The sequence below is a fragment of the Ambystoma mexicanum genome, chromosome 2q (genome assembly GCF_040938575.1).
Source record: "Ambystoma mexicanum isolate Mex_15411 chromosome 2q, UKY_AmexF1_1, whole genome shotgun sequence".
NCBI classification, from domain to species: domain Eukaryota; kingdom Metazoa; phylum Chordata; class Amphibia; order Caudata; family Ambystomatidae; genus Ambystoma; species Ambystoma mexicanum.
This window is the reverse complement of record NC_090924.1, coordinates 636,776,770-636,790,406: the sequence shown is the minus strand read 5'-3', so window position 1 is coordinate 636,790,406 and position 13,637 is coordinate 636,776,770. Positions and strand designations below refer to the sequence as shown.

At 44.8% G+C, this 13,637-nt stretch overlaps 1 protein-coding gene across 3 annotated transcripts in view; it reads left to right on the top strand.

The window, feature by feature from the left end:
- The window catches only part of CLEC16A (C-type lectin domain containing 16A), a 1,932,649-nt gene that overhangs the window by 1,290,989 nt on the left and 628,023 nt on the right, over positions 1-13,637 (top strand). The window lies entirely within an intron of this gene.

The following is a 13,637-nucleotide window of genomic DNA, read 5'->3' as shown; positions in this document are numbered from 1 at the left end:
TCAGGAAGAGGTTTATTTGGATATCTGGTCACCCTTTAATGATTTGTATGGTGCATAGAAACGAGTTTGGTGAATGACGTATGATATATGCATGTTCATGTGGTATTATGAAGGCATGCTGGGTTTGGGGTGTGTGTTTGTGTTTTGTGTGGGTATTTAGTTGTCTTGTGTACCTTTTCTGTTTTGTTCCTCCTTTTTCTTTTTTTTCTTTCTCTTTTCTTTTTAATTTCTTCTCTCCATGTTCTCTCCCTCTTTTTCTTAATTTTAGTTCTTATGCAAACTTATTAGTTGTGTATAGAGGGTTGACAACAGTAGGGTATCAATATTTTTGTTAAGATACTCATTGGACAATTAAAATCTTTTAGGAGTTGCTCATTTAACTAATTGATGGTTTTGCACATTTTATATCTATTGATGTTAGGATTTTTGAAAATTGTTACCTATTGATTCTATGTTTTTTATTGGAAAATATAAATTACGTTTTCAGAATCCCAATAAAAGGTTTCACATTTTCAGAATCCCAATAAAAGGTTTCCCATTTCCAATTTTCTAATTTCACTCCTAAAGAAGGGCTGAATTAAATCCTATGGCTAGGAATTTCCCACAGATCGCTGCCTAGAATGGGTCCCTAGGTAGTTGTCTTGGAAGAATCCTAGGTATGTATGATGCCTGAACACTGTTTGCCTTTTGGTTTGCCAAATGATCTAGAGTTGTATGCTTAATATTTAAATGCCCCTCTAGTAACATCTCCCCTTTTGCAAAAAGTGAAATGGTTGCATTGAGGTCCACGAGAAACTCCCCTTGTTTTGTGTTGGAGGCATAGATTGAAGAGAGCGTGACAATCTCTGTGCCTGTTTTACTAGTGGCTATTGCATATCTACTTAAAGGATCTTATAATGAGTTACACATCTCAAGAGATTCCTTATCTACAGACATCTGCCACCCACGCTGTTTTGTTTTGCACAGTGGCAATAATCTGCCAGGGAAACTCCCAGTTTCTCATCCTCTGTCTATCCTTGCTGAATAGATGGGCTTCCTGTATTAGCACTATATCCATGTCCAGGTCTTTATGGAGTTGTAACATGTGTTGCCTTTTGTTGTGCGAGTTAAGTCCCCTAATATTTAGAGAAACTACTTTAATCATATGTGGGGGTAACATATAAGTTGTGTTTCATCGCCCCACCCCTCTTTTGTATTGTATTGTATTGTATTGTACTGAAACTTAATAAAGCACAAACAAGACCAATGAGGCATTAAGGTGCTAGGGAGAAGAGGTAGAAGGGCCGTCCGGGATACTCAAAACAAGCACGTTTTTAAGCACTTATGGAAGGAGAGAAACTGAGGAATATTGTGAATCTCAGCAGGAAGAGCATTCCACAAGGTAGTGTTAGGCTCACCTGGCTCCCACAGGGGCGTCGATCTGAACTGGAAAGCTGCGGTCTCCACCAATGTGACGCGTAGTGCCGAGATGACAGACTGGACTAGCCCACCCAGCTTCGTTTGCTTGGCCCCTAGGAATATTCTTCTGCAAATGGAGAAAGGGAATTAACCACCCGTGGAGTTGAGCGTTAACACCCACCCCCCCCACTCCCGCTGTTCTCCCCAATGATCACCTTTGGTGTCCCCTCTTATAGTCTCACCTGATGGTTTGGAAAGATGAGCTCTCCATCCTGCATTGAGCGCAGGGGCGCGTAGATAACCAGTTGCTTCACTGGCTCGAAGGAATTGGTGAGTTCCAGAACAATATTGACTCTGAGATTCCTGGCAAGACGCCTTAAGTATGTAGTTCGTAAGAGTTCAAATGTCTGACTTTCACTCTTGTCCGATTCCTTGCAGGTTGCAGCTTGACTCTAGCGAAGAGTTCCTCGTGGCAACCGGTAATATTCAGGTAAGGATTTGTATTATCCAACACAGTTCGATAAAATGTCAATATGTAACCTGTTGCTTTCTCCCTTATTCAGGCGCTGAGAGAAAGTACGAAGTCTCGGGGAATAATGCCTCCGGCGGTAAAATCAGCTAAGTCTATTGTGGTGAGGAGGTTTCCCCTTGTTTGTCCCTTTGTTTTACCTTGCTGTCTTTTTGTTTCCCCTTAGGGGCCGGGGTTCGGCGAGGATGCAGTGGAAGCTGCGCCGACCCGTGAAGAGGAATAGTACCCCCGGTGGTAAAATCAGGTAAGTCTATGGGGGTGTTAGGGAGAATTCTCTGTAAGGCTAATTTCCCAAACCTAGTGAGTCCCCCAGCAGCTTTGCTGGTTTTTTGGGGTTTATTTTTTTCTCTCCTGCTAAGAGTGAGATTATTTTGCTCCCACTCTTAGACATGATTTGAGGTGTTCCTTTCACTTTCCATGTGTTTTATGGGCTATGGGGTCTTTTACTCCATAGGGTCTCATGTGTTTTTTTATGTGGGTTACACAGCACCCTCCGTGCCGTAACCCAGGGGTGTCGTAGCGACCCCCCACCATAGACTCCATACCCTGGGACTGACTACTGTCTCCCAGGGCATGTAAAGTCACCATTGTCTTTGCTAGTCCCAAATTATGAACAGAAACCAGTACAAACCATCATATTGTAGACGTACTGGTCGGGGCAATTCGATTGCCCCGGGGTCTGTTGTTCGAGGGGGCACGTCTCCGTCCCCCCTGATCGAGTTTTGGCTGGTGGCAGTGGATACTACTTTTTATATTCGACCGCGAATATATCTCTATGGGATTTTCCCATTGTTCGAGGCTACCAACTTTAATTATTTAATTCTTATAGCCTCGAACATACCGCCGGTTTATTTATTTAATATTGATTCACTGGTTGGTATTTTCTGCCAGAACTCGATTCTAAAATGGTGTTTGTGTTCTCTTCTGTGACTCCAACCCAAGTCGAGCACTTTGTTCCACTTTTTGGCGGGCTTCTCCACAGAAGCCTCCAAAAGTGGTGCCACTCTGTCTGGGTACCACAGATGGTGTGGGAGGGGGTTTAGGGACCCTGGACTGAGTTACCTTGGTAACTCAGGTCGCACTCTTGTGTGATTGGCCCAAGTGGTGAGCCGGCCGGCTCACCGCTTAGCATGTTTGATTGACAGCTAGGCTGAGTGAATGGGGGTGTGCTGCATAAAAGCAGGGCTTTGGGGACTGGAACTTTAGAAGTCACCACAGGACATAAGAATCCAAGGAGGGAGAAGCTGAGCCGACCTGCAACGACGACACCACCGGTGGAGCCCTGCTGAACCGTCTCACCACTTTTCCCGACGACAGAGGAGATCTCCAGTCCAGAGAGTCTTCTTCCTATGACTGGTGGGGATAACCAGTTTTGCCTTCTTTTCACCTTCCAGGAGCATCTCGTGGCCGCCTTGCCCGTGCCAAGCACCCCGGCAACTGGAATACCACGGTTTACCACTACCGCGAAGAGAAGGGTAGTACCTTTTAACCAGAGGACTCCACGGCTGGTTTCTTCCCTGGCAGTGCAACGACCTTCATCTTTCCTCACGGCGAGACCTCTTCTTCCCCTGGACGAGACACTGACTTGCACCTACTGCCAGGAACAACTGCCCCCGCTGGAGCTCCCTTCCCGCTTAAGGTACTGTGTCCCACCTGGTTTCCCTTGCGACAGATCGTTCGGGATGACAGTAAAGCCTCGACTTTCTAACCTGGGCTATCCTGGGACAACCTAGCTAACTTTTCCTGACTTGAATTTCATCCTTTTTGTGCGAACTATCTACAAGACTCTTTGGGCATAACCCCACTGTGTGAACCTGGAACCCTTCTGCTTGCTCTCTCCAAGAGTGGGCCTTGCAATTGACTTCCTTGCTCTCCAGTAGAACTCTGCCTATCCTGCCTTACTGTGGTTCTTGGTAAAAGTATTGAAACTTGTGTGCTTCTTTAACTCTGCCTTTTTCCCTCCCTTTCTTTACAACTTATTAGAGCGTCATCTTATGTTAAGCGCTCACCTATGTCTGAAAATAAGCGGTGTTTCTCACTAAGTCTTGTCTAATAAGTGAATAGAGTTGTATATATATGATAGTGACTGTGTGTTGAATTTACTTACCTCGTTTTTGCTAGTGTAAATTACAAGTGTGTTTTTAAATATTTATATACTTTTACACCAAAGCTCTGATCAGTGTTTGTTTGTACTACTGTGTCTCTGTACCTATTGTGTATCCTCTATATACTGCCTAACTCTTCTTGAGGGACGTCTGACTGCTCAGCCACAGCTACCAAGTGAATCTGTGTGGTACGGACTGCTACCAAGTGGGTTTACTGCCAAACACCTGTAGTCTTAAATCTTTTGCAGTGGTTCCTAAGGGACCTGCACAGGTTTCTGCCTAACAGGGGGATAACTAATATTGCCTCTGTGTATTCCCTTGGCTCACCTTGCTGTTCTTGTCTTCCCCTTAGGTGCCGGAGTGTGGCGGGAGCATGCAGAAGGATGCAGTGGAATGTGAAGATGCTGCGAAGGCCGGTGAGTTCAGAGCTGCGCTGCTGCAGGCGAGGCGACGCACATAAAATGACTTCTTTCTTCCAGTTCGAAGGCGCGATGGATCGGGAATTCAGGTAAGGATCAAAGGTATTGCTCTTGTTCTAACCTTTTCTCCTTCTCTCCCCTTTTTCTAGGAGCTCCGGACTCGAGGCCGGCGTGGCAGAAGACTGGATGCAGACTTGCAGGTACGGTGAGCGTTAAGCAGCTGGATGCAGAATAACATGAAGCGTGTGCTGCTCTTCGGAAGTAGTTTAAATAGCCTCCAAAGTAGTCCCAGGTAAGTATTCCTCCCCAGCCCCACCCGAGTAAAAAAATAGTCCCTTAGGTAAAGTAGTCCCTTCCAAGCCTCCTTTGGCTTGGAGCTCTTGCAGCATGGTCTGCATCAGGTGAGTTTGCAGCATGGTCTGCATCAGGTAGGTTTTAATCTATGAGCCTGGCGCCTATGGCGCCAGGACTGACTCTCCATATGAGCCTGGCGCCATAGGCACCAGGACTGCACCCAAATAGCCCCTAGCAGGGGTTTGCTTAGTATAACTTGATGCCTGCTTCTGGGGTTGCAGGACTTGGTCTGGGTCCCCGGGGGTAGGCATCATGACAGGTAGGGCCTAACACGGAGAAGGACCTTCCTCCGGCACGAGTCCGGAGAAATCGTGGAATCCAGAGCAGAGGAAGATTGGACAAACGAAGGGCTCTGCAGGGTCTATAAGGTACCAGTTTAGATTGCAGGAACTCCGCCCCAGTCTTGTGAATAGCTCGATGAACGAGACAAAGGGACTTAAACTTAATACAGCTTTTTACAGGCAGCCATTGAAGTTGACAAAGAAGTTACTGGGAGTGGGCCAATCTGGGCGCATTCAGCGCAAGACGGGCAGCCGAGTTCTGAAAAATCTGCAGACGTTGAAGCAGAAACTCAAGTTGACCGAGGTAGATCCCACTCCAATAGTCAATAGACCCCATAATAAAGGCTGTGACAGTTTTGGATCTCGAATTAGTCGGAAGAAAAGGGCGAACCTTTTTCAATATTTTCAGTTTCACAAATCCTGTTTGACAGATTGCAGACACTTGGGCTGATCTGGAACCTGATGACATCATTTTTATGCCTAGGATTTTGACAACCGAGGCGGGTTCCGGACCTGGGCCAAGACAGGAAGGCCAGTAGTCGGAGGTTCAAGAGGAGCTAGAACAAGCAGCGCCAACCAATAAAACATCGGTTTTATCACTGTTAAGCTTGAGCAAGTTGTTAGACATCCAGTCAGCAACTGCTGAGAGACAGTTCTTTAGCTTGTGTGGAGGCTCAGTAGAAGGGGCATTAAGACAAAAAAATAATTTGTGCATCATCGGCATAAGTAAAAAGGTGAATGCCATGACTAGAAATAAATTTAGCAAGAGCCAACATATATACATTAAACAGAAGGGGAGAGAGAGCCGAGCCCTCCGGGATCCCACAATCCAAGGTAATAGGAGAAGATGTAAAGGGAGGAAGAGGGACAATCTGAGCTCGGCTCAAGAGAAAGGATGACAACCATTTAAGGAGGGGTACCAGAAATTCCAGCTTCATGAAGACAGTGGAGAAGTCTATGATGATCAACAGTATCAAAGTCCGTTTTTAAGTGGGAGGATGCCGTTTGACCCTGTATCAATCCTCCCGACGCTCTCCAATTCCCATTATGCATATCTAAATTGCTGGGGCATCCTAACCACTCTTGCAGCTCTAAGGAAGGAACATAACAATAGAACAAAAGGACCCACGGCATCTATGTTCAACAAGATCTCAGAAAATATTCTGTTTCTTTTCTTCTCTAATGTGAATGTATTGTCTAGTTAATTAATAGATCGGCATCATTGTATACACTGAGTTGTCTACCCTCCAACTCATTCATAACAATCGACTCCATCATTGTATAATGGTAATGACTGTGGTTGCCCCAATAGGTATATCTTAACAACCAGTGGCGATTAAATGATTTTCAGCCAGCAGGATTTTTTATCTTTTCTACAGGGTGACCTTCCAGGAGAGAGTTAAACACAGCATTTCACCTTATATAGAGTTGCCTTCAACAATGTGACCCCCCCCATTCCCAAAAGCCTGTCTTCTCATCTCTATCATGGTCCTTAGATATTTTACTCTTGATCACTTAAGGGTATATTTGAGTTCCTGTCAGGCCTAGTGTATGGGGTTTCTTCTTCCTGATGACTACGGTCCATAGATTACTTTTTAATGTCAACTTCCTTGTCGTTGGGATGTCTTGCTGTTTAGAAATTTCCAACTTCAATAATTGATGTCCTTGCTCCAGTGTAGCAATCACGTTCCTGATTTTGCCATTTGAATAGTAGATCAGTTGGATGCGTCCATTTGAATATGGTGCCATCTATAGTTATCTTTTTGGTTGCTGGTTATAATTGACATCTTTTGTGTATTGTTGTACTAGAGAAGTCTTATCTATTGTAAAGGACATAATGGCTTTGTACAGGATCCCTAACGTATGTCCCAAGGATATAGCTTCAACCTCGCACAATTGCAGGGATTTTATGCCCATTATGCTTCTTGGCTTCTCTGTTGTTTCTGGTTGTTTTGGAATGTATCAGTCTGGGTGACAGATCAGATTTCTGGTCTCCTTTGTCAGGTTTTTTGTTAGGCTTAGGTTCACCCACCAGCCATGGGTATCCCTCTTAAGCTGGAGTCTGAGCAGGCTCTAGTTTCAATATTCTGGCGCCTGGCCCCTGTCAGGATCTGGCAATGTCTCCTATTTGCTCTCACCCTGTTCAGGTCTTGTTGTATAACCGCTAGAAGGGTATATTGCCCTTTTTTTCTTCCTAGGATGAAGGATCCTCACATCAGCTAAGTTATCACCCTCAGCAGGCTGTGGATTCTTCTTCCGACTCTCCAACTGAAGATCCTTCTCCTGGGGCTGCTGTTCCCAGTGAGCCAGTCTCTTCTTCCTGGTCCTCCTTTATGGGGCTGTTTTTTACCTAAATCATCTGATAAAGTATATGATTGGCTGCAGGATTGGTTAGAACTCTTTACCTACATTTCCTTCATGTGCTTAGTTTGCCCCTGTTAGAGCTCTCGGGTGTGGTGTTTGTTCTTGCCACTTGTTCTCATGAATGGTCTGATTTCCCAGGGTAACACAAGCTGAAGGCTAAAAGCCTCAGTCTTCAATTTTCTTTTTTTTTTTTTAAATGTCTTTATATTAATTTTATCAAAACCACAACCAGCATGAGAATGTTCAACTCCCCCCGCCCCTCCCACCGGTGAGTAGTCCCTGCAACCTTTAGAGTTCATTATGCCTGAAAGAGGTCCAATATCCTGATTCTGTAAGGGCACCACTGCACCATGTAGTCCGATTGCAGATAGTCCAAAACTGTCCCCCACCCTTTCATGAATGCTCCAGGGGACCCCTGCAAGTCATAAGACAGTTTTTCCATTACCACCAATGACCAAACACTCTGTATCCACATAGTGATCCCCGGGGGGTCACATTGCTTCCAGTTCTGAGCTATTGCCGCCCACGCCACAATAACGCCCCCATAAAGCATCTCCATTGCGCCTTAGAGAACCTCGCCGCTGTACAGTCCCTCAATCAGTCTTCAATTTTGAGGATAAATGGAGGAACATGTATCAAGGCTTCGCTCGCAGAGATAATCCCTGGGCTTTTTGGTACGCTATTTCCCTTACCAGGATCAATGTAGACATCCCAGAGGGCATTTGGATCTCTTTGTTGTAGCAATCAAGGTTCACCCCACCCCTTCCTGCAATAGTAATCCCCCTGATAATTGTTATTATACTCCTGCAGGCTAGCTCTGCTCCAGTGATGCTGCAGTGAGCCTAACTTACCTGGGGAAATGTCGGAATGTGACTTCAAACCGAATAGTAGATATTGTGCTTGGGGATAAGTCACTGCCCAGAAAGGTTCATTAAGATTTTTGTCACTTAGCCCATTTTTCTAGTAGTTTGTTTGACGATTGGAGGAAGACTGGGAGATCCTTTTATAACCATCCCCGGTGGCTTGTCATTTTGGCATCGGCTTCTCTGGCTCCTAGAGTCCCCCATCCTCCACAAAACCTCCCAAAATGGTTACTGTAATGAGATATCTTGCCTGCCCATGTGTGTGTGGGACGGTGACTGAGGGCTGGTTGTCACCACCCGCTCTGTGGTGCAGGCCCCAGGGGGAGGGGAGGGGAGGGGAGTGGAGTGGAATGAGAAGGATCCTCCTGGTCACCTGCCTCCAAGGGCTCACCATGTGTGCTACACTAAACCATTCCACCCTTAAGGTCTGCTGGTAAGCGGTAGCAGGGATGAATACTCCTGTCAGCCCTTTAATGCAGGCCCAGCAGTGCATAAATATTCTCTGTTCTTACCCCATGAAATGTGATTTTCCCCGGGCGACAGAGCCATGGATCAAAGTTAACAAACATATCCCACTCACCACAAAAGCCATTATGGAGCTGCGCTAAAAATGCAGGACCTTCTTGGAGCTGCTGTACATTTTCAAGACAAGAATCAAAAGCCAACACAGTGGACCGGCTTTTTAAAGCATGGTCTGGAGGACGCACAATCCCTGTGTGTTGCAATTACAGAAAACTGTAGTACAGCATATATTTGAATGCTGCAAATCCCTTAACAGTCAAATAAATCACACAGCCTAGGGGGTTTACCCAGGCCCACGAGCAGAGAAGAGTATGATATACAAGGAGGCCCCGGTAGTGCAGCGGGGTGTGAGTTTGTAGAAAGAGAAGAGCGAGTTTGGCAGTGGTTGGAGAAGGAAGAGGCCAGAGGAACAAATGAGTTTGGATGTTACAGAAGGGGTCGAGGAGGGAGCGTAAGACCGCAAGAGGAAGTGGTGTTGAAGAAGGGAGTAGAGGTGCTGTAGGAGGAGGGAGTAAGATCTGAGGAAGAGGTGGCTGTGGGATGAGGAGGAGTTTATGACTGAAGGAGTCCAGATTGGAGGAGAGGGGGTGAGAACTGTAGCTGTGGTGGTGTAGAAAGAAGCTAAGGAGTTGCAGGAGAGAATAGAAGGCGAGGCAGAGTTTATAGAGGTGACAAACAACCTAGGTGTATTGGGTGCATGAAAGAGTTGGGAGACGTGCACCTTCCGGAGAATAATGGAGGAAAACAAGGAGCCAAAAAACAGGACCACTGACAAAAGGGAAGCAAGCATGTGTCTAAATAACAAAGAGGCGATTGAGAGTGGGCTGGGGGGACTACAGATCCAGGACGCTTGGGCAGGGAGGTAACCAAGAGTCAAACGGGCAGCCCTACAACCTCTGAGACTGCTTTGCCTCATGGAGAAACTATGGGCCAATTTGACCACCTGGCCTATATGTCATCAGTAGCAGAAACCATCATCATGGCCAGTAAAAATCTAGACGGGACTATTGCCTTCAAGGAGGAAAATGAAGACAAGAGACTGTAAGTGATGCTGAGAAAAGACTTAGAGAAACATTTTCCTTTAGAGACATTTTCGTTGTTTTAGAAGAGACACTTGAACTCTGGTATTGCCATTCTGGCTCCTCATTTGAATTTGACCCATTTCAGCTTTGTGCTAACTCCGTAAAGAGTCTTTTTTTTTTGGTTGAACTTGAAAACATGTCATACATTTTTGTGTTGACTACTCTGCTTTGGGAAAACTCCCAAATGTGAGTATGTTACAACATGTGCACAGGGAAGTACACATACCTGTGTAGTACACACATAGATTATAATTATGTCTTACACTAGAAAGAGGTTGAGGGCATACTGCAATAAGTATGTATATCCATGGTCACTTGGTACTTAACTATGCAATTTATAGTTTACCACCACAGAGTTTAAACCTCTATAAAGTTGGCTTGCCTTAAGATTTTTACAAAGTATTTTTAGTTGTCTTTCCTGACCTATGTCTCGTACATGGCAAATAATTGTCCAATCTTTTCAGTCCAGTGCCAACCGTGTGCTGTAAAACCCAATTTCCATATACTGCATTTTCCATTTCCCCACATTTATTGGACAAAAACAGTTTACTCAGAATGTAATTAAATGGGCCCAATTTGTAGATCAAAAGGCTAAGAGTAGAAATCCACTGTGCTGTCTTTATAATCACTTTACCTTCCATAGCTGAAATAAGATAATACTGAAGTGATGTGTACTTGGGTACAATTTTATTTATGTGTATTTTCGGGAAACTGCTTTCAGATCAAAAGCTGCAGACTTCTCATAGCTATTAACCACAATGCAGTAAAGTATTTACAGGAACATGGAGACATTCAGCCTAATTATACTTGCTTACCGCCTGTCATTCTTTTGTCCCATTCATTTAAAAAATGGGAAAATAATATTTTCATTGATCACTTAAATCTCACTGCTTTACTTCAGAGAGTTAGCTGATACTGCCTGTATTGACATAACTGTCATTTTAGCTGAATGCTACTCAGTTTGTTAAAATTATCTACTTTCTGGTTTGGCTGCCTGCCAGTTATTAATGTTAAGATTTCTCTTTAATGTTGCTGTGGATTTATGTAGGGTAGAAAAAACATTTTGATGTGTTTTTGCGTCCCTGCAATGGTTATCAGCATAGGGCAGTATATCATGTTTTAAATAAGTAGATGGTGAATTAAGAACCACTTCCTTTGCTAACCTTGAATAGTTGTAATTCTTAAAGTAGTATAATTCGCCCAGTAGTGTTTGCAGCCATAGTTGTAAAGCAATCACCACGTTCGAACTTGTGCACAGTGAGTGTTTTGAACAAACATATCTGTAGTATGACAGTCTATTAATATCAAGTTAGTTTGAATTGAAAAACATGTATGTGTTGCATACTGGTTTGTGCTTTGGGGCAGTGTATTGACACTGACACAATGGATACAATTTGTAAAAGCTTTATTGAAAATGTCGGGGTTGGAAAAACTCCTATTCTGCCCTATAACTAAGATGGGGAGTAGTCTCGACCATCAAACGATAAATAAAACAGTCCTAGTGGAGTCGGTCAAATCAAAATGACCTATGCTAACAAAAACAAATGCCTGCCCTACCTCTTGTACAAAAAGTGCAAAAAGGAGAAAATGTATGCAAAAGGCAAAGTCAGTGTTCAAATAATAATTTGGCTGAACCGGCACTTCCCTCCCCCCCCCCACATCCCCCTCCCCGTCCATGTTAGGCCTCATCAGGTAAGGCGATCCTTGTAGGCAGGATGACACACTCGGGCTCGGCTTCCAACACAGTACACAGTTAAAAACAGTTGATCGAGGCCTACCTGGCCTTCCAAGTTTAAAGTTCCTCTCTTTCACTTCCAAAATAAAGTTCCAACTAAAACGTTCACAAAGGTCCCCTCTGCCAGGCTTAGACCTCTCACAATACAATTCACACGAAGTTGCAAAGGGGCTCCCTTCCCCAAGCTTAATAGACTTCGGGTCTCCCGCAATACGGCTCGGACAACTTTCGGATGTCGAAGTCTTTGGAATGTGCGTGGGATTTTGTTACAGACCACTGCAGGACCACCGACTCAAAGTTCACTACGACTCAGCGTTCACTATTTTCTTTCACTTTTGCTGTTTGTTCACCTTTTAACTTCAAACAATGCACCTTTCACTGAAACTTTAGAATGGGCTACATCCTTTCACTGGACCACTCAGTTACTTAGTATCACTGATCTTGCAGCTGTTTTTTACTTTAAAGTTCATTCACAGGTTTATCTTTCTTCGCGTCTCATCCACACGCGTACATCATTCACTTGTGATATGATATTGCTACTTCATTCACTTTGACACACAACGGTCTCTTAGGTCGCTTTCCAACTCCCGGCTCTGTGCACTTCTTTCTTGTTCAGCAGTTTTCCAATTTTCGAGTCAAGGTTAGTACTACAGGCTTGGCCTCGCCTCCCCAACTCTGTCGTTCACCCGGGAGGCTCGCTGGCGTCCTTGAAACACAATTCAATCTTCACTTGTTTGATCTGGCCTTTTCTACGTGTCTCTCATGGTCTGTCGGAGGCAACAACCTCCAGTAGGGGAACCCTTGGGGTTTCCGGCCTGCTGCTCTCGTCCCTTGGTCTGTCACTCTGCTCCAGTAGGTGTGCCTTCGTCCTGGAAGTTCTGCCCGTTCTTTTGTTGCACCTTGCTCAGAGTGTGTCTTTAGGTGTTGCCTTTTATTCGGGTGAGAAGAGCTAATTGGTATCAGGTGTATGCACTTAGGATAAAGTGCCTGACCCGATTAACAGGCCATGTCCAGTACAATGTGAGAGAGTTAGTCCGGTGTCTCTGTCAGCCTCTTCCTCGGCCCAGGGTTTGTGTAAAAAAGGGGGGGGGATGGGCTTTTGCTAAATCCTAAAAAATAGGATGGGGTAGATGAACAAAAGAGGGGGGGAATACAACGTCTCACCATCGGCTATCTCACCCCCAATACTCCGAGACCCTCTGACCCAGGTGATCCTCCCACACTGGTCCACCCCCAGTGTCCGGATCAAAAGGTGATGGCCATGCCCTGGTCACCTGAGAGAGAGAATCCAGGGGACTAGCGGGTGAGACACCCTCTGGTTTCTCACAGGCAGATAACTACATTGGTATGGCAGTCTCTGTGGGATGTTATTTGGTTTTCTAGTGCTCTTTGTGTGAGAGTACCTTCTGAACAGAAAATTGTTAATAACATAAACATTTCCCATAAACAAATGAGATGTTGGCATGGTAGCCTGGAAGAGTGGCATGGTAGCCTGGAAGAGTGGATCGTGGGTCAACTGTGCTATTGTTTGCAATAAGACCAAATAAGCTAAATCATAACCCCTTTTTCTTCCCGTAATAGACCATGAGTGAACTAGTCAGCAAGTAGAAGGAACGTTAAAAACCTGGTTTGAGATGTTGACTTTATTATAGTGTATTCTTAGAGATATCAAACAATGGCAATCATAAAGCAAAATCACATTCCTCATGGAGAAACTAAGGGCCAATTGGACTAGCTTGCCTTTACGGCATCAGGGGCAGAAACCATCATCATGGCCAGTCAAATCTAGAAGGGACTATTGCCTTCAAGGAGGAAAATGAAGACAAAAACACCTGAACAGTATCACGCCTGAACACACCTGACATGACGCTAGACCAAGCAAAAGGACATACCCAATCAACCCAATAAAATAGGCAGAATTCAGCAAGAGAAATTCTACAGAAGAGCAGGGAACACAACCACAAATTTACTCCAGGAATACGCCC